Source organism: Oryx dammah, unplaced genomic scaffold (genome assembly GCF_014754425.2).
Source record: "Oryx dammah isolate SB20612 unplaced genomic scaffold, SCBI_Odam_1.1 HiC_scaffold_2, whole genome shotgun sequence".
NCBI classification, from domain to species: Eukaryota; Metazoa; Chordata; class Mammalia; order Artiodactyla; family Bovidae; genus Oryx; species Oryx dammah.
In genome coordinates, this window is record NW_024070186.1 from 23,864,101 (window position 1) to 23,885,188 (window position 21,088).

Below are 21,088 nucleotides of genomic sequence, written 5' to 3' on the forward strand. Positions count from 1 at the left end.
CTTTATTAAATATACTCAAAATATTGAGAAGATATTACATCCTTGTTTTTTTTTTAATTTTTGTTGGCGTATAGTTGATTTACAATGTTGTATTAATTTCAGGTGTACAGCAAAGTGAATCAGTTATACATATATCCACTCTTTTTTAGATTCTTTTTCAGTATAGGTAATTACTGCATATTGAGTAGAGTTCCCTGTGCTACACAGCAGGTTCTTATAAGTTATCTATTTTATGTATAGTAGTGTGCATATGTCAATTTCTATCTCCAAATTTATCCCTCTCCTCCTTTAACCTCTGGGGTAACCATAAGTTTGTTTTCTACATCTGTAACTCTATTTGTGTTTTGTAGATAAGTTCATTTGTACCCTTTTTCCAGATTCCACATATAAGCAATATCACTTGATATTTGTCTTTCTCTTCCTGACTTACTTCACTCAGTATGACAGTCTCTAGGTCCACTGTTATTGCTGAAAATAACATTATTTCATTTTTTTATGTCTGAGTAATTCTATTGTATATTTATACCACATCTCCTTTATCCATTTTCTGTTGATAGGCATTTAGGTTGCTTCCATATGCTGGCTGTTGTGAATAGTACTGCTATGAAAATTAGGGTACAAGTATTTTTTCCAATTGTGGTTTTCTCTAGATATAAGCCCTGGAATGGGATTGCTGGATCATATGGTAGCTCTATTTTTAGTTTTTTAAGGAACCTTCATAGAGTTCTTCATAGTGGCAGCACCAATTTACATTCCCACTAAGACTGTAAGGGCTTCCCCTTGACTCAGCAGTAATGAATTTGCCTGCAATGCAGGAGACACAAGAGTTGCGGGTTCAATCCCTGGGTCAGGAAGAGCCTCTGGAGGAGGAAATGGCAACCTTCTCCAGTATTCTCACCTGGAAAATTCCATGGACAGAGGAGCCAGGTGGGCTACAGTACAGTCTGTGTGATCCCAAGGAGTCAGACACAATTGCGCATGAGCATGGCATGGCATGGCAAGAATATAGGAGACTGCCTGCCGGGGTCCAGCCCCAGTGGATCCAGGGTAATTCGAAGCGGGGACGGAGTCAGCGTCCTAGGAATTAATTGCTTAATTAAAGATATAGAGGGAGATTAGAAAGAAACAGTGTAGTAGGAAATATTAGTGGAGAAAAAAATGCTGAATAACTTGGTTTACGTGGGATACCAATAAAACTCCAAGACAAGGAATTTGCACCATCTACATTGGGCCACCAGCACCCGTTTGAATATCAGAGGGTGCCCCGCCTTGGGCTCCCTCTCTCACGGATCTTAGAAGCCAGGACAAATAAGTAAACGTGGTGAGTACCCACGCTCCAGATGGGAATTCAGCCAGAAGGGGAAAGAAAGAATGACACGGGGGAATCAGTCTTTCCAGAAACTGATCTGATTTCTTTATTTTTCAGGTTTGCTTATATACATTTTGTTATACATAAGGATGAATACAGAGTCACACGGGGGTCAGCAGACCTGACTCTTGTCAAAATCAGGTGCTTCATATAAAATTATACAAAGGTTTTAGGGGTTTTACATCATCTTATGGCCATGAGGCCTGCTGACATTTTATGGCCCTTTCTGATAACTGTCAGTCAACCAGGAAACATTTTTTTCCAGGGGTGATTTTTTCTTAAACCAAGCGCCACCCTCCAAATAAAGTTGTATTCCTATAGGGTGAGGGTGTAGTGGGTTACAATCAAGAAAGGAATTTACTTAGCCATAAGGTTTAACATGATTAATCTTAAAGGTTAATACTTATTTCTCCTATGTGCTAGTTATATTCATTATGAGGGCAGGAAATATGGAGATTTAGCAGTAAATATTGGCTCAACAAATGAAAAACCCTTCCTCAATATAATTTCTAATCAACCCACTATAGTATACTAATAATTTTCTAACTTCTCAAAAGAGTCTGTATTTAGAAAGTTTTAAAGCATCTCGTGCCTCTCACAGTTGGGAGGCTATAAACAATCACATGTGGCTGGACGAACCTGCTCAGGCAGGCTAGAGAATCTTCAGAGGAGTTTGTAAGTTGAAACACTCTTGTCACGACCAGGAATTTTTATTAACTGGAGCTGCAAGTTAAATCCTCCTCCGAGAGAAATGGTGATGGGGGAGAGCCCCCCATAAAGTCAGAGGTGTAGGTGAGAGCATAAAACAGACTCTGGTTTTGGGGGTAGATGCTCGGGAACAGGGGGTTTCCTGAGGCTCAACCCCGCCTTTGCATATGCTGAAGCCTCCTTCCTCATGACCTTTGCCATGGGTGGAGTTCCTCACGCTGGCTCCCAGCAAGTGCCCTTTTCTCCACACCCACCATTATATTTACATCTTTCCTTGGTGCATGTCCCACCCAACTTGGGCTTTTGTCTGATCCTGTCAATCAGCTATTTGAAGACTGCTGCTGTGCCTCAACTGTCTTGGTATCCATGCCACCTGTAATCCAGAGCCTGACACATGAGTGATGCCAAATAGATATCTAAAGTAATAAAACTGAATTCCCTCCTGGAGCCACAAAGCAACCAGCAAATGTGCTTTGGATTCTTCAGTGAGCTGTGTTAGCACTCAGAGGAGAAGGACTTCTGCCAGCATCTCCACCTGCACCACCTTCCGCCTCCACCTCCCCAAATGTTTCTTCAGTCTTATAAGGGAAGTCTCTGAAACAACGTTATTCATTTTACTTAATGTTGTTCTTTCACAGGCAATGCCTTTTCATCCTTCTATTCTGTACTGCAAGGTACACTGGGCATGTTTACTTGGCTTCATTTGGGGCGGTTTTTAAAGAAATCGCCTTGAGGTGGCATTTGATCCAGGTTTTTCTTCCTAGAAATATTCCTCTCCTCCTGAGCTGTTTGTGAGTGCCATACTTTGCCATTTAAATATTAATGTTATGGAAACAGAGGAGAAAAATTGGTCTCTTATCTGATATGTGATGTTGAGGGAAATTAAGATTAATAAATGGTGACAAGTTCTATAGAGGAAATAAAAGTTAAATTGCCTTGGACTATTTTCAGGAGTTGTTTGAGCAATGAGTATTATATCGAATGCCCCATAACTGTGATTGTTTTAAAAGCCTGATTTCTGACGATAGATCTGAAATCATAACTCAAATCTTAGCATTTCCCTCAGAGTACTTGCATTCTACAAGTTCACAGGTAGGAGAAATCCTCTAAGGGGGGAAACCGAGAAAAACTGAAAATTAGACTTTCTTTATCAAATCTCAAGCAGCCACTGTCCTGAGGAAAGGCAAAATTTAGGTCTAAGAATTTAACTAATAAACATATCTGGAAGGTAAAAATATCTAAATAGCTAACTAGAATTTTTCACATCTTCAACAAGATAAATCATGTCATAGGCACATTAATACATCAGCTCAACCCAGTTAAGTGCAGAGGGAGGGGCCCTCCAGGTTTGGTTCCACAGCCTCCACTCTGCTTAACCTGCCAGAACTAATGGGGTGAACATGCAAGGCAGTGATTCCCTAAGTGTGGTCTCTGGACCAGCATCATCTGGGAACTTAGAGATACAGATTTTCAGGCTCCAGCCCAGACCTCTGTCTAACAAACCCCCCAGGAGATTGGGATGCATCTTCAAGTTTGAGAACCACTAATTTTTAACCCTATAGGCACATTAGTATCACTGAGGGAAATTTATAAACCTGATGCCAGGGTTCTATCCCCCAGATATTCGGATCTAATAGATCTGGGCTGAAGCCAATGCAATGGTATATTTCAAACGCTCCCCAGATGACTCTAAAGAGCAGCCCAGGTTGGAGAATCTGATTTCAGTCTCTGAGTTCTCACTCGGACAGTGGCAACAGCCTCAGAAGCGGGCTGTTGGCTTCCAATCTTTCCCTCCAATCCGATCTCCACCCCTACACACACACACTCACACACACGTGCACACGCATGCACACACACACACACACACACCAGGATTCATCTCTAATTCAGTAATTCTAAAACTTTACTGTGCATCAGAATCACCCAGGCAGGATTATGAAAAACAGCTTCCTGGGCCACAATTCGGGAGGTCTGAGGCAGGGCCCCAGAATTTACCTTCCAAACAAATCCCCAGGTGATGCTGAAGCTGCTCATTGGACCTCTATCCATGTGTTCTCCAGTCACTCTGACCTTGATGAAAAAAGAAAAATTATGATGGTAATGAACTTACCTTCAGGACCTCCATCCTCTGCAGATTGCCCAGCCCGCTGTGTGGAGTCCCCTGCTCTGCTCTGGAAGGCAGTGCAGGGTGGCAGTCAAGACTACAGTCAAAGAAGTCTCAGGACTTCCCTGGTCCAGTGGCTAAAAAACCCACCTGCCAATGCAGGGGCCACAGGTGCAATCTCTGGTACAGGAAGATTCCAGGTGCTGTGGGGCAACTAAACTTGGACGCCAAACAACTGAGCCCACACTCTAGAGTCCGAGAACCCCAGCTACCGAGCCCACATGCTGCAACTACTGAAGCCCATGCTCCACACCAGAAGCCACCACAATGGGAAGCCCGCACACCACAACTAGAGAGTAGCCCCCACTAGCGGCAACTAGAGAAAGCCGCACAAGCAACAAAGACCCAGTGCACCCTAATTACTAAATTAATTTAATTTTATTTTATAAAAAGAGTGCAGCCTCAGGCTGCAATGTTTGTTTAATTCAATAAATTGTCCACGTTTCAGTTTCCCTATTCATAAAAAGGGAGATAATATAGTACCTACTTGAAAGGGTTGCTATGAGGATTCTGTGCACTAATACATGTAGCATAAAAGGTGCCTAACACACATTGAAGTGCTCAAAAGTGTTTATAATTAGTCACAAGCTTATAAAGGCATAATTAGTTATAACTGTTAAGTAGTCCTAATTACAGACCAAAATAGTTCTTTCTAGTTATTATATAGCCCCTCCCTCCCTAGAATCTAGACACCAATGCCTAGGGGTCTCTGCAGACAAACGACTCAAAAGGACACAGACTTTCCCAGCCTTACTCAAAATCACTTGTCCTTCTCCTCCCCTCAAAAATGGAGGAGCCGGTAATCAGCAGCTCTGAGTTGAATGAAAGTTTCTCTCCAGAGAGGCCCCACCCACCAGTCATGCTGAAATATATCAATATCTTTTGGATGCCGAAGAACACAGTCCCTAAACAGGGTGAGGAAAACCTCCAATTCAGTTCTAGAATCAAATATGGTCACATCACTCTCTGCTTAAAATTATTCTGTGATTTTTAGCTGCCTTCCCTAGTGGCTCAGACAGTGACGAATCTGCCTGCAATGCACAAGACCTGGGTTCCATCCCTGGGCAGGGAAAATCTGGAGAAGGGAACGTCAGCCCACTCCAGTATTCTTGTCTGGAGAATTCCATGGACAGAGGAGCCTGGTAGGACACAATGCATGGGGTCACAAAGAGTCAGACACAACTGAGTGACTAACACACACCCTAAGAATAAAAGTCAAATTGTTTATCATTACTTAATGGGTCCTGGCTCCTTTCCAGCTCCTCAGCCCATACTGAACCACTTAGACTTTTCCAAAAACACCCTGCCCTATGAAGTCACCCTGCCCTCCCCCTGCATAGTCCTTTGCCTGGGTGCCCTTCCCCTTTCTGGCACTCCTTGCATAGAAGTTCGTTAATTTATATTTATTTTTCAGTTTCCCTCAAAGTCACCTCTACCTTAAAGCCTTCCTGACCCACTGCTCCCACTTCCCCCAGTGCAGAGCTGATGATCTCTGCATCACCTCCACACTCTCCACAATCACTAACGTGCTAAGCGCCTGAGCTGCCACTGTTCATTCACAGCCTCTCTCCACAGCTTGACTGTGAGCCAAACCAAAGTTGCCACCATGTTTTGGTCATCTTTAACCTTCACCAAGCACAGTCCTAGCCCATATTAGGAGGCTTCATTATTGAGTGAATGGATGAAGCAACGAGGGATGGAGGAGGGAGAAATATTCAATGGATTCTGCCAACTGAAGTCAATTCCTAGAGAATCAAAGGACACCAAGAGAGAAGAAATCAGAAAACAGGGTGCAGAAAGGAGTGGCAAAACAGTGGGACCTGGAGCTGGTAACTGCTTATCAACAGGGAAGGTCTAGCTGCCTGGATTAGTTAAGACAGTGGCTCTCAGACATTTGGATTTTGTTATCAACTATTCCAAAGTCCTTTTATGTATGTTCCATAAAATATGGACAGGGTTATATCTGTCCATACTTACCATTAGAAATTAAAATGGAAGAAAATTTAATGTTTCTTCATGCATTTGTTTTAAAATAGCAAAAATAAAGATGTAAACAACTATTTTTATATTTTCTGAAAAATTTTACTGAGAAGAGTGACATTATTTTTCACTTCTGCAAAGCTCTTTAATATCTAGCTTAATAGAAGACAGTTGTATTCATGTATCGGCTTCTGCATTCAATCTGTTGTGATGTCACTCATCATGTAGCCTCCGGAAACTTCAGCTATATAATCATGGGAAAATGAGAATAAAAAAGGCTAATCAACTGTCAGTACTGTGGTGAGCCTCATGAAAGAGTCTCAGAGACACAGTCCCCCACTCCAGGGGTTAAGGGACCACACTTTGAAAACTGCTAAATTAAGATACAGTATAAGTCATCTGCTGTTGCAGAGACTAAAATAACAGTGACTTGAATGAGATAAAAATTCGTTTCTCTCTCGCCTAACTTTACAAATGTAAGCAGTCCGCATCAGTCATGATGCTCCTTCTGGCTATTCTGCCATCCTTGGTACCAACCTCTACACTCCAGACAACAGGAAGGTGAGGGTTTGTGTGTATCACTTCCCCTCAAATCCCATTGGCCAGATCTTGGATGAAAGCCTATTACTGAACTGCAAAGGAGACTGGGAAATATCTCTCATCTAGTCAACAGCGTGTTCTATCACTGTAGAAGGTGAGAACAGATATGGGAATAAGTCCCAATCTCTGCTACACTAACCTCTTCCCCTAGGCTTGGCTGGAGTCAGGCTCAGAGAGGAGCTTGGGCAAGTCAGGGCTCACCTCATCATTGCCCAGAAGGACGGGGAAGCTGGTCCTGGCATACAGCAGGACTCACACAGCAAGTCACCTTTGCCTGTGCATCTGCCTCACTAAAACAACAGGAGGCCCTCACTACAACAACAGGATGTAAGTGGCTCACATGAAGAGCAGCAGACAGCAGCTGGAGACCAGTCAGAACAGAAAAGCTAGTTAAGGAGAAAAGTGCCAAGCCATCGGCCATAAGTGAAGCTCTGGTTAGGATAAAGGCCAAAACCGTCAACACAGCTCAAAAAGCGCTGCAGGACCCCAACCCTTCTCCCCAAAACCCTACGTCCTGCCATATCTCTCAGTCTTTCTCTCACCCTCCATGTTTCAGTCATGTTCGACTCCAGTTTGAAGGGTGTGCCTTAGTCTTTCTTACCTTCTTAAAGTCTTTGCATGTGCTGTTCCATCTTCTGAAACATTCTTTTCCCACCACTATCTGGCCCACATATGCTCATTCTTCAGGTCTGTGGAAAAAACAAAACCCAGCCAAGTAACAACAAGCAAAGGCTATGTATCCAGAACTTGGTACAGCAAGAGAGTCAGCCCCTCCTGCTTGAGTTTGGACAGAACCTCATAGGCAGGCAGAGCAGGAAGACTGCTTTATAACAGAGAAAGGGAAGGTTTCATGTGTGCCCTGATTGGGGATTGCAGGCAGAGGAAAGCTGTAGGTAGGAAAACTAGAAGCAGGGCGTTCTACGTGATTAAGGGTAGAGATGTTAGGGGTACAGATCTGGCTTTCTCTGGTGAACTAAGTTGGAAGTAAGAATAAAAATTAGGGAAGCTGTCAGTTATTAATCAAGTCCTGGCTGTTTAGAACCAATTGTTACAGGAGTTATTGTTTGGCCTCCTGGGCTGGTTGCTACAGAGACTGTTTTGACTTCCTACACATCTGACTTATACAGATAGCAGGCTGGCAGCCCAGGCTGGTTACTATAGATAATAATTTGGTTCGGGGGGCCGATTGCTGCAGATTATGGCTGAGAGTTCTATTTTACATATGATCTGACCATTGTCTATTCAGTCCTTCAGGTCTCAGCTCACAGCATTTCCTCGTGAAAGTCTTCCCCAACCCCTAGATCAGGGTAGGTCCACTTGTAATATGTACATGCAGCTTCCTGAATTTCTCTTTCCTAATTCTCAGCAAATTTGTAATTAATGCTTGCCCAGTAGATTACAATCTCTGCGAGGGTAGGGGCTATATTTTTTTAATATTCATTTTCTATGCTTAGCATCAAGCAAAGGATTTAGTATATAGTACAAGCTCAATAAAAAATATTATTATATGGATAAATGGATGCATGGCTGGCTAGAGGAATGGTTAAATGGATGTCAGACTTTTGCAGAACAAAGGGCAATATTCTGCTGCTTATCAGCTGACAAATTTCCAGAAACTTCTGGAAGAGTAGCTAAAGGCATGAGTTCCATATCGGTTCTGCCTCTTAGGCATTATGTCATTTCAACAAAGTCATCCAACAGGAAAAATAAGGTCCTCTTCCTCATGGAGCCATCAAACGTGTGAGCTGTGTCCAGTTTAGTTATCAAAAATTCTGCAACCATAGATCCAACCTATCTAGGATCTGACATCTACCTTGGTGTCTCCATCTTAAGCTACATTTCCTCCTAAGCATGGATCACTGACAATATCCCACAAAATATTCCACTGGATCCTGGAGCTGTCCATTCAAGAAGATTACTTGAATTGAAGTTCTGGCATAAACCTGCCAGCTGTAACATATTTCCCTGATCTGACCCAATGGTGACCCACAATATTCTATATATGGGCTGTTTTCTTTCATTTTCCAGCCTCTGAAGATTGTCAGAATTATGCCTGTCTAAGCAATAAATCCATCTTTTCAGGGATCAATTGCAGTGACTGGCTGCAAAGCCTGGAAATCCAATTAACTGCAAAATAAATAAAAAATGAAAAATACACTGAAGCTGTGGCATAAATCAGCTAGAAAATGTTCTGCACATTAAAATAAACAAGGAGAAATTTCAAATTCATTTGTCTTCTTTTCCTTTTTTTAAACCCTGTTATTGATAAATTTAGCCTTGGTTCCAATTTTGTCACAGCCACGACTTGCTCAAGTATAGATCTGTTGGGATGGCTATCTCCATTCTAATTATACCCTGCAGGCGGGCTCCGGAGAGGAGCCAACTCGGCTAGGATTACCTTGGTGCCATATGTAAAACTTTAGGCCCTCTCTCCCTTCATCTTTTTACACCACATGTGTTCTTAAAGGGGCATAAATCTGCTCTAAAGTTGCGTGGGAAGTATGAGTTATTTTGGCTTTCTGGGACATTTTGAAAAGGACAGAGTTTTCATCAGTTGGCTGAGTGAAAGGCCTTCTGCCTCAAGGCTACTGGGTCTGCTAGGCTGCAGCCGTGACACACAGAGCCCGTGGGCATGAGACAAGTTCTGAGTGCAGAGAAGTGGGCTGAGGATCTCAAGACAATGAACTTCACTCCTCGTTCCATCCCCAGGATTCCTGTCAACCCACTAGAAAGGGATCCTTGGGCCCCAAGGCACCCAGCAACCTGAGGAGGCAACCTGGAGAAAACTAGAGAAAACCCATCTGTAACTAGAGCACAGATTTGTTTCTGTGGGTGTCACAGTAGAGGAAAATCAAGGGTGGCAATCACTCTTCATAACCCATGGCTGGGGGCCAGAGCGGGAGTAAAGCGAGAGTAAAAGTGTTAGTCACTCAGTCACGTTCGACTCTTTTTGCGACCCTATGGACTGTAGCCTGCCAGGCTACTCTGTCCATGGAATTCTCCAGGCAAGAACACTGGAGCGGGTAACCATCCCCTTCTCCAGGGGATCTTCCCTATCCAGAGATGGAACCCGGGTCTCCTACATTGCAGGCAGATTCTTTACCGACTGACCCACCAGGGAAGCCCCAGAGTGGGAGGCTCTGTCACTGACTCACTATGTGACTTCAAACAGCCCTGAGCTGCTCTGAATCCATTCCCTTTCATGTAAATGAGCAGACTGAAATAGAGGCTCCCAAGGCCCTTCCCTAGTAGCTTCCCTAGTGGGCTTCCCTAGTAGCTCAGACAGTAAAGCATCTGCCTTCAATGAGGGAGATCCATGTTCAGTCCCTGGGTCAGGAAGATCCACAGGAGAAGGAAACGGCAACTCACTTCAGTATTCTTGCCTGGAGAATTTCATGGACAGAGGAACCTACAGTCTACAGTCCATGGGGTTGCAAAGAGTCAGACACGACCGAGCAACTGATATACACAAGGCCCTTCCATGTCCAGTATCTGGATTCCATGTTGGGTGAATTAAAACATGTGTTTTATTCAAGGAATATTTGTGGAAAGAGTATTCTTACTCTTTGATGAATTTATAAAAGCTCTTTTATCCTTCCCTCTTTCTTGATACTCTGCTGTGTCATCACTGAATTTTCCATTTCTGAATTCTAAGCATTACACAGACAACAGGTATTTGTCAGGGATGTCCCCATGGAAAGCAAGAAAACCAAAAGTCAACCATTTCTCAACATTTCTTATCAGAAAAGCAAATAACTCAACATTGCTCCAGAAAGCAACACACTTTCACTTCATCCTACCTTCAAATTCTCCTTGGATAAAACAAACATCAACAAATGTGAGAAGAAAACTCTGTCATCCTTCAAAATGCACCCATGTGAAGAGTTTTCAATTCAAATCACAAATTTTCTGTTATCCTTAGCTGGTTATTGATTTGGTTTTACTTTTTTAAAAAAATGATACCTTATTTACTATACTTATTTTCAAAATTCTATTTACCCAAAAACAAAGCCAAAAGAAAACAAATAGGTTGATGGGAAGCCATAACCATTGGAAACACAGTCATTACTACCTAGAGGTATGTCTATGCTCATACTAAATTGGCTGCCACAGGAAGCAAAAAACAGACAGGACTGGGGTCTCTCCTTAAATCTAGCTGGAGAGATCAAATTTATGCAAGGAAATTACTGGAAACCAATCTCAATATAACAGAGCTATAAATCCACCCTCTTATTCTCAATTTCAATAGCTCCATTATTTTTTTCCTTAATATGAACTCTGAGTTAGACACTGTTTTTGGCACAAGTTAAAAATCCAAAGCCTGCCTCCCTGAAGTTTACAGAAAATGATACATATAAGCATGGGACAAGGAAACAATGGGTTAATTCCATGCAAAACAATAGGTTATTTAGTATAGTGTAGTCAATTGCTGTTTTGTTAACCCATGGCTGCATTTTTCTAGTTTTATCTATTGGTGTTGGCATCAAGAAGACCGCAGGAGCCTAAGGCTCTTATCTTTCCAATCCCTCTTTCTTCTCCAAGGCAGGTAGTTACAAGTACCAAATAAGTTTCTGTTCTCACTATGGGGTTTTTGGTTTAAAACTGTTTATTGATCAATAAAAGAGTAGAAAACCACAAAGTCATTGCCTGGGGAAACTGTACTAGTAATTTTACAGCAGGCTAGATAGTAAGGAAAGATTACAAATGTTAGTAGGTGGGAGATCCAGCTCCTGCTGAAAACAAGTCAAATCTGACAAAAATCCAACCACCATTACTGACCTTGGAGAGCCTGCACAAGGTTAATGGCAGAATGAATATGATTATATTGGCCCTGTTCTCAGTCTGTTTACAAGTTCTGGAAAAAAAAGGACAGACTTCATATGTACACCCATATGCTTAAAAGTAATAAACACTGTAAATAACAGACTCGAGTCCTCAAAAGAATGCAAAAAAGAATGCACGTAGGATTTAGAACAACATTTTAAAATAGCTTTTAAAGTTAATTTTTAAAATAGGACTGTCACTGGGACATATTGTTGCCACCGTAACTATTTATATTAATAACTCTGACTCACCCAACAAGTCTTCGTAGGCTCAGGGAGTATACTGGCAGTGTTCATTCATTCTTTCAGTCATCCTTCCTCCCATCTGCGCCACATGGACTGCTGGGAGTGTGAGCATTCCAGAACATCCAGAGCAGTCCCGCTGCCCTTGTCCTTAAATCTAACAGTGTCCTTCACCTTGACTCCTCCAAGGAGAATGTTCATTCAATCCTACTCGGTACATTTCCCTCCCCCTACTTACCCTATTCTTCCTTTAACCTCTGTGTTAATAACCCAGATCTCCCTGAAATAACAGGGATCAAATATTTCCAATGCCCTCTTCTCTCTGTATCCTCACTCACTTCTCTTCCACCATGGCTTCCATTGGTCACCACTTAAATTCTTTTATATCCACCTCCAACTCCTCTGTTGCCCACTGATTGAAGCCCCAGACTTGCTCTCTTCTGTCAGCCTTCCTTATTCTAACAGACAGGCAACACGCACTATCTTAAACAGTAACAGGTACAAGTGCCTTTCAGAGAGACAGCATGCTCTAGGTCTAGACAGCCATACGTTTTACTTATAACAATCTTGAAGGATGGTAAAGAGGTGAGTGAAGGGCCACACGTGTGGATTGTCTCACAGGCAGTCCCCATCCACTCCCAGGTGAACTCTCATCATCATGTTCATGGTAAGGCTTTTGGTCTTTTGTCCCAAAACCCAAAAGGTGGGTATCAGCTCTCGGATCTAATCACATTCCACCAGGAATAACCAGCTAAAGAGGCAGGGCGAAGTCATGATCCTTATGCAACATCTCAGCTTCTCATTTTTAGAAAAGATCAGCTCTTGATGGAGCAGCACCCTGGATAGATGGGGAGGAAAGAGAGAGGAGGGGCTCACTGCACACGGCCCCATCTATGGTGGTCAGGCCAAAACAGACAGCCCCATGGAGATTCCTACCAAGCAGGTGGAGCTTAAGGACACATCACACTTCCAGTGACAGGCATTGAAGAATTGAAGAAGCAGAGAAATAAGAGATGGTCATTACAGAAGCAAGTTCTCCACTTTTTACTTTGGTCAAAGGGAGCCTGGGATGCATGCTGAGAGGGCTTCAAGGATACTGAACTGGGGCACCAAACACTATTCTCTCCTCCTATCCTCTAGTGTGAGACCTCTCACCAGAGGAAGAAGCAAGCTAACTGAGGGCTATTCCTTCTGTCTTTTAACATCATGGACCAAGATATCAAGGGCCCAAGGGCAGCTTTGACTCCACCTTTAGAATCCAAGGAGGTGAGCACTTCAGCTTGAGCCTGAAGAATCAAACATGATGAGTCTCTTCGTGTGAAGAAACTAAGGACCCTCCAAAGCGAGTCTTGCTCTAAAGACTGTCAAACTGAGTGAATAGGTCAGGCAGACAAGTACCATGTGATATCACTTAGGTGCGGAATCAAAAAGAAAAGGATACAGGGCTTCCCTGCGGCTCAGTCGTGCAGAATTCCCCTGCCAGTACAGGGGACCCTGGTTCAATCCCTGACCTGGAAGGGCCCCACATGCCAAGAAGCAGGCTAAGCCCATGCACCACAACTATTGAGCCTGTGCTCTAGAGTGCAAGAGCTGGAACTACTGAGCCTACATGCCCTAGAGCCCATGCCCCACAGCAAGAGAAGCCACCAAGATGAGACGTCCTTGCACCACAACTAGAGAGTAGCCCCCACTCTCTGTAACTAGAGAAAAGCCAACCAGCAATGAAGACCTAGCACAGCCAAAAATAAATAAATAAATGATTTTTTTAAGAGTATAAATGAATTCATTTACAAAACAGAAGTACAGTCACAGATATAGAAAAAAACAAATTTATGGTTATCAGAGGGGAAGGGAGTAGGAATAAATTGGCAGCTTGGGATTGACATATGCACACTACTATACATAAAATAAGGACCTAATATATAGCTCAGGGAACTCTGGACTCAATACTCTGTAATGGCCTATATGGGGAAAGAATCTAAAAGAGAGTGGATATATATACACTATATATATATCACTGATACACTTTTTGCTGCACAACTGAAACTAAAACACAATATTATAAATCAACTATACTCCAATAAAACCAATATAAAAACAATCAATATAAACACCGCTGCTGCTGCTAAATCACTTCAGTCGTGTCCGACTCTGTGCAACCCACCAGGCTTCCCCATCCCTGGGATTCTCTAGGCAAGAACACTGGAGTGGGTTGCCATTTCCTTCTCCAATGCATGAAAGTGAAAAGAGAAAGTGAAGTCGCTCAGTCATGTCCAACTCTTCGCGACCCCATGGACTGCAGCCCACCAGGCTCCTCCGTCCATGGAATTTTTCAGGCAAGAGTACTGGAACGGGGTGCCATCGCCTTCTCCAAATATAAATGCTGATGTAAACTATAAGTAAAGATGACAAAAATAAAGTAAGTCCTATCTTGAGAAAAGAGAGCAAGGAAGTACAAAAGTTTGGTTCAAGCATAACAGGCCACAACCAGAGATGACACACTCAAACAGCCTCAGTTCTAGGCCCAGGGACTTACACCAGGCCCTCGAGCAGCAGTGACAATTGTCAGCATCCTATGAGTCTCTCTTCCTGGAGAGAGGGTGAAAGTATCATATGCCCATGTGCCAGTCATAGCTGACATCCCCCCAGGAGCTCCCAGAGACAGGAGCAGGGACTGTGGCAGGGAGCTGGAGCATGCTGACTGATGGGGCCAAGAAACATGGGTGAGAGCTGCCAGTCAAAGATATATCCCTGCAAAGGCCCCAAATTTTCAGCCCAGTACATCTTTTCCAATAGACCCTGAAGACAGAACTGGCTGTGAAAGTGGAGAATGAATGTCAGAACATCCTGGAAGGAAGTTGGTGATATATTAGCTGCTCCCACACATGCAGGTACTCATATTATATCCCTCACCCCACAGGTGTAGCAAAAGACTATGTAAAAAGACAACATCACTGCCATCCTGGAATCTTTAGCTATAGCTGCTGTTGATGAGCTCTGGTCAAAGAACAAAAAGGACAGAGGCCTGATGAAAAAATGGAAAGACTCATATGACTGAGTTGATTTGATGTAGTTAATTAAGGACAACACCATACATCAAATTCCACCAGAATCTTTATCATTTTCCATATATTCTGGCCTGAATGGCTTAAGTTCTGGGCTGAAGTCAGGAGTACAGTTCTTTATCCTCCTCTGAAAAATGACAAGGTCACCTTGTGCCTGCCACTTAACTTCACTGACTCTCCCTAACTTCAACTGCAATAAGCAGAAGCTAATGCCTGTGAATTACAGAAGGGTGTTAAGGGCTGACAGTATTTTCCAAATTATTTAGGGGTTAGAGGAGCAGACATTTTCTGAATCCAGAGTATTATTATAGCAAGATTGAGGCTTTCTAGAACTGGAAGTGTTCCTTTCACTTTACAGATCCTAGGATCCTGAGACTCAGAGCAGGAAAGTGACTTCTCTGAGGTCACACAGCCGGTCAGTGATGGTCTCAGAATGAGGAGATGAATCTCCTAATGCTTCTCTCCTGGAATTCAGCTGGAGTATGCAGATTAACCTGCTGGATGGTGTTGTTTCATTTTGTTGTTTGGCAATGACCCACAAATATAAATATAAACCATTTATTATGCCTGAAGAATGCTTTTTTCTCCAGAAAAAAAGCATTTTCTTAGAACCCTCTCAACATTGATTTTTTCCAAACCCTGCTGCTACTGCAACTTCTTCAGGCAGGCTCACATCATTCCCTTGGTCTTTTTTTTCCAGAGGAATAACCTGTTCTTTCTTCCAATTTCTACTTAATAATGTGGAGGTAGTGAACTTTTTCTTTCTCTCATTAAAGGAGCACTGGGTTTGGTCAGAGAAAAGCTGATTTGAGGTCTCCGCCTTCGTAACCAAGTTCTGGTCTTTAATTGGGTTCTCCTCGGCAGCATCCCTGTTGCCTGTGGCAGGAAGACATCTTCAGTTGGGTTATGAATCCTGATTTTTTTTACCTTAAGTCTTGAGCACTCCCTACAAATAAAATTTTATTATAATTGGTTTCAGTGTGTGTAGGAACTTTTAATTACCCTCTGAAAGATGCTTAGAAAACAGCTTGCTATTAGGTTAAACAGTGTCAGCATCTGTACTGTAAACACTAACAAGTTTGTTACACTTTGCACACCAGTATTTGCCTTTCACATTTTTTTCTTTAAGGAGCCTTCTTTGGCAGTAGTACAGCTTCAATCTGATGGACAGAGTAGACATTGTGCCCATTGGAACCCCATCTTTTCTTCTCCTTACTCCCCTCAGTGTTGGATCCTGGCTATTTCGGACACCTTCATAAAAACCTGGGGTATCTTGCGATAATTCAGGAGCCGATTACACAGACCAGCCTCGCCAGGCAGAGCGTCCTCTCCTCTGTGGCTCAAACTCAGCAGTTTCACTGTTCATTAGCCCCTTTTCCAGAGGGTGAGCAGGGAAAACAAAAGGAGATGAAATCCAAACCCAGCCGTTTGCTTCCTATTAGCTGCTCTAGTTAAAAGTTTAGCGGGAATCAGGCTGAAATGATTAATTAATATAAGGTTTGAGGATCATCTCTGCAGCTTGTTCAAGTTCTTCCTCATTTATAGTACAAAATGTACTGGTCACAGCATCAGGCTAAAGAAAGTTATTCTGATCATGTTGGCCCCAGCAAAGATAACCATGGCAAGTAACTAAGGGAAAACTGACATCAGACTTTCTTTCTAAAGCATCCAAAACTTAATGTTATCTCATATAACCTTTCAGAGTTTTTTTAATTAGAAGTAAAATAGACTATCCCATGGCTAGTAAAAACCAAAATAATTGTTTCTTCCTTTGTCTATTCCACTTACAGAATCTCCACTACAGTGAAAGGCATACTTATAGAAATAATAAATTTCAATAATGCCATCAGGAAAATTGACTTTTAATGTTAAAGAATTTACACGAGATGCTGAGCAAACATTGCAGCAAGCTATTCCAGGCTGTTAAATAAACAATTAAAAGTAATCATGCAAGATAAACCCCTCAGAAAGAAGAAAGCTTTTCAAAAGGAATATTTACCTGTGGGTAGAGAAAAAATGCATACTAAGTTTAAAGAAACAGACTGGCTATATCTTCCTCTAGACAAAAAGATTGTTATCTCACACTTTAGTATTTGTTGGTTTATTCCAAACATTAGTTAAATATTTTATCAGAAAATTATTTTCCCTCTAAGCACATGGTTTTTTCAGTTATATCCATGTATATACCCAAGGCTGAAAGCTTTTACAGAAGGAATACATCTGTAATCTTTGAAAGACATGATAGGATATATAACTTACTGAAATTGACTCTATTATCAAATTTTCAAGAATCTATCCAAAGCAGGCAATGAGGTGTCTCTATACATATGGTACAGACTCTACTTCCTAAGTCATTTTAGCCAAAGTTACAGGACAAACTGCTCATAAAGTGTAGAGAAATTGAGAGACTAAGCTGGTATAGAAGGCAGTTGGATTCTAGCCCTGCCTTGTGGAGCCAGCTGTGGAAACTTGGGCTAGCCCCTTCCCTCCATGGGCTCTGCAAGAAATGGTCTCAGCATGTCCACTAACTAAATTTGGCCTGTGAAACAGAGGCTCAGGTGAGAAGAGAAGAAAGCTCAACCAAGTTAGAGAAGTGCACATTCAAAGTTCAGCTGAGGGTATGAATGATACCACACTGCAAACCTCTAATTAACTAGAGGTGATGAGTGGGGACGGGGGGAGGGTGCGGGGAGGGGGGAGGGCGGGGGGAGTGTACTGTCAGCCCGAGACTGTAGCTCAGTACTGCTATTTTATGAATCATATTATTTCACCCAGATATCAGGCTCTAAAAACTCTTTTGCAAGCTGGGGAATGGATTTAGAAGTCATAATGCCAATCTATTAACCTACCAATAAGGATAGATATTTATAGCAACTGAAATGTCCCTCATAGCTATTTAGAGTTACTGTTGCTGTCATGTAGGTAACTAGAGCCCTCAACCAGTCATCAAAACATTGCCCAGTGAGTACAGAATTAGTCAGAGCTGAGCTGGTGCTGAGAGAGGAAGGAATAGCATATGAAACCACTGAAGTCAGATTAAAGAACATGTTCCTAGCCAAGGGTCTCAGACTTGAGCCTGGGCTTCAAGGGATCTGTGACCTTCCCAAAACAATTTGCAAAACTGTGTACGAATATGTCCATGTGCATTTTCCTAAGAAGTGTGTCCATAGCATTAGTTGGCTTCTCAAAGTGGTCTGTGATCTCTAAAAGCTCATGAACTATTGGGAAATATAAACAAATAGACTCAAGACAGACAGGGAGGAAGCTGGAGCAGCTCTGAGGAGGTTGATATCAGGAGCCAGAGCTGAGGGTCAGGGAGAGGATTCTCTCAGAAAGCTCAAGTTTGGAAGGAAGAGTCAAGCAGAGGCTTGGTCTAGGCAAAGTGGGGTGCTACAGCACCATCTCCAGGGATCCCTGAAAGGGTCAGACACAATGACTCAGGGGCCACCATGAGAGACTTCACTCAGTTGTGAGGGTGTAAGCCCTGTGGGTCACAGGCCTCCTCTAAATCCTGCGGGACACTGAGGCCAATTCTATAAGAAGACTCACAAACAGATGGGAGGCATCTGACTGGGTCCCATTCACCCCAACTTCAGTCTAGCTCACACCCACCTCCTCTGATTGAGCCCTGCCCCTGTATCCCATGTCTTCCTTTTCCCCCTAAATCCACCCTTGATTTCTCTATGGGCAAAGGGGTTACCATAGAAAGAGAAGATAGGTTTGGCTCTATGAGGCCAGTGGGAACACAGGAGTACTACCTCTTAAAGAGCTTTTGTCAGAGTAGATGGTCCACACGTCGAGCCAAGGGGCCATTCAAATGTCATGGTGACGTACTTCACTCAGCCTAACGACATCTAGGTCCACCCACGTTGCTGCAAATGGTGTTAAATTATATGATATTGTTTATATGTGGAATCTAAAAAAATGGCACAAATGAACTTATGAAACAGAAATAGAGACATAGATATGGAAAACAAACTTACCTTACTGGGGGAAAAGGTGGGCTGGATAAATTGGAAGATTGGGACTGACATATATACACTGCTATATATAAAATAGATAACTAATAAAGACCTACGTCTCACAGAGACCTCTTTTCAATACTTTGTAATGACCTATATCGGAAAAGAATCTAAAAAAGAGTGGATATATGTAGAACTGATTCACTTTGCTGCACAGCAGAAACTAACACAACAGTGTATATTATCTATACTCCAATTTAAAAAATTGTAATGTAAAGTTGAATTAATTAAAATGAAAAAGAATTTAAAATTATTTTAATCACACTGCTGCTGCTGCTGTTGCTGCTAAGTTGCATCAGTCGTGTCTGACTCTGTGCGACCCCATAGATGGCAGTCCAACAGGCTCCTCCATCCACGGGATTCTCCAGGCAAGAGTATTGGAGTGGGGTGCCATTGCCTTCTCTGGTAGCTGCATTTAAACTTCTCAAGAGTCACATAAAGGTAGTGGCTGCTTTTTTGGACAACCCAGCTCAAGAATATTTCTCCCATCACAGAAAGTTCTTCTCTATATATAATGCAGCACTAAACTCTGCAACACAAACAGTAATTACAATAGTGACTTAGAGAACAATAGAGCCTAAAGTGAGCAGAAATAGCTATAAAGGGCTTCAAGGAGGAAATGAGACTAACACTGAGCCTCAGGGGATGAGATGAAAGCACAAGCAGGGGCATTTCCCCTGGACGTTGTAGTAAGAAGGAGGTGAGAACAGGGAGACGAAATGGGCCCAGGCCAGGCTAGAGCCTGGTTCAGGCTGATGATGAACATTCCTACTGTAGCAGGAATGAACAGATGAATGGTAGGAAACAAGATAAGTAGGCAAGCTGGAGGCAGATTGCACAGGCATTTCAATACCAGGCACTGTAATTTAGGCCTGACAATAATAGCTCCCAACACTGGCCACGACTTACTTAATGCTCATTGTGTTTCAAGCTTTGTAGTAAGAGATTTATAAAAATTATTAAATTTACTCCTCACAACACCAAGAGATAAGTGCTATTAGCTCTATGACGAGAATAGCAAAAGTGATGATTAGAGAGTTTAGGTAACTAATACCCAAGATCACAAAGCTTGGAAATGGTGGGCTGCAATTCAAATAATATTCTTCTTGGGATTTCCCTGGTGGCCCAGTGGTAACGAATCCGCCTTGCAATGCAGAGAACATGGGCTCAATACCTGGTCAGAGAACTAAGATCCCACATGCTGCAGAGCAACTAAGTCTGAGAGCCGCAGCTACTGAGCCTGCATGCAGCATCTCCTGAAGCCCATGCGCTCTGGAGCCCACAGGCCACAATTAGAGAGTCCGTGTGCTGCATCAGAAGATTTCACGTGCTGCAACTAAGACATAACACAGCTAAATAAATAAATAAATGTTTTGAAGTGTAAAGCAGTATGTCATATTATAAAAAGACATTACCAAAAAAATAAAATACACAAAACTGCTCTATGGCAAAGTGCTTTCAGCCTACTCTCCAGCTTGCAAACATCTTTCTTTTTAATTAAGAAGGGCTTTTGCCTCCACCCTTGGCAGTGTATATCAACAGTTTCCAAGGCATCTCTACTGGAAGTCCCTTTACTTTTTCTAATAGAGGGAAATAATTTAACAGGCCCCCATCCTTAGTAGTTTAGGCTGTGTGGCATCAGCAAGAATAAAAACATGGCAAAAGGGGGTTAGAAAATGGCTGAGATGGGCCTCATGGTGAGGATAAGAGGCATCTAGAAAAAGAAGTTGTTGTATTCAGTTCAGTTCAGTCTCTCAGTCGTGTCTGACTCTATGTGACCCCATGAATCACAGCACGCCAGGCCTCCCTGTCCATCACCAACTGCCGGAGTCCACCCAAACCCATGTCCATTGAGTCAGTGATGCCATCCAACCATCTCATCCTCTGTTGTCCCCTTCTCCTCCTGCCTCCAATCCCTCCCAGCATCAGAGTTTTTTCCAATGAGTCAACGCTTCGCATTGAGTGGCCAAAGTATTGGAGTTTCAGCATCAGTCTTTCCAGTGAACACCCAGGACTGATCTCCTTTAGGATGGACTGTTTGGATCTCCTTGCAGTCCGAGGGACTCTCAAGAGTCTTCTCCAACACCACAGTTCAAAAGCATCAATTCTTTGGT

General features: G+C 42.6%; 1 long non-coding RNA gene across 1 annotated transcript; it reads right to left on the minus strand.

The window, feature by feature from the left end:
- Window positions 1-2,270: 2,270 nt before the first annotated feature.
- On the minus strand, window positions 2,271-11,973 carry LOC120857514. Its single transcript, XR_005719688.1, has 4 exons — window positions 11,897-11,973; window positions 7,423-7,510; window positions 4,073-4,147; window positions 2,271-2,671 (listed from the first exon to the last, which is right to left on the minus strand). It is a non-coding gene; the product is annotated as an uncharacterized LOC120857514 (long non-coding RNA).
- Between the last annotated feature and the right edge of the window lie 9,115 nt (window positions 11,974-21,088).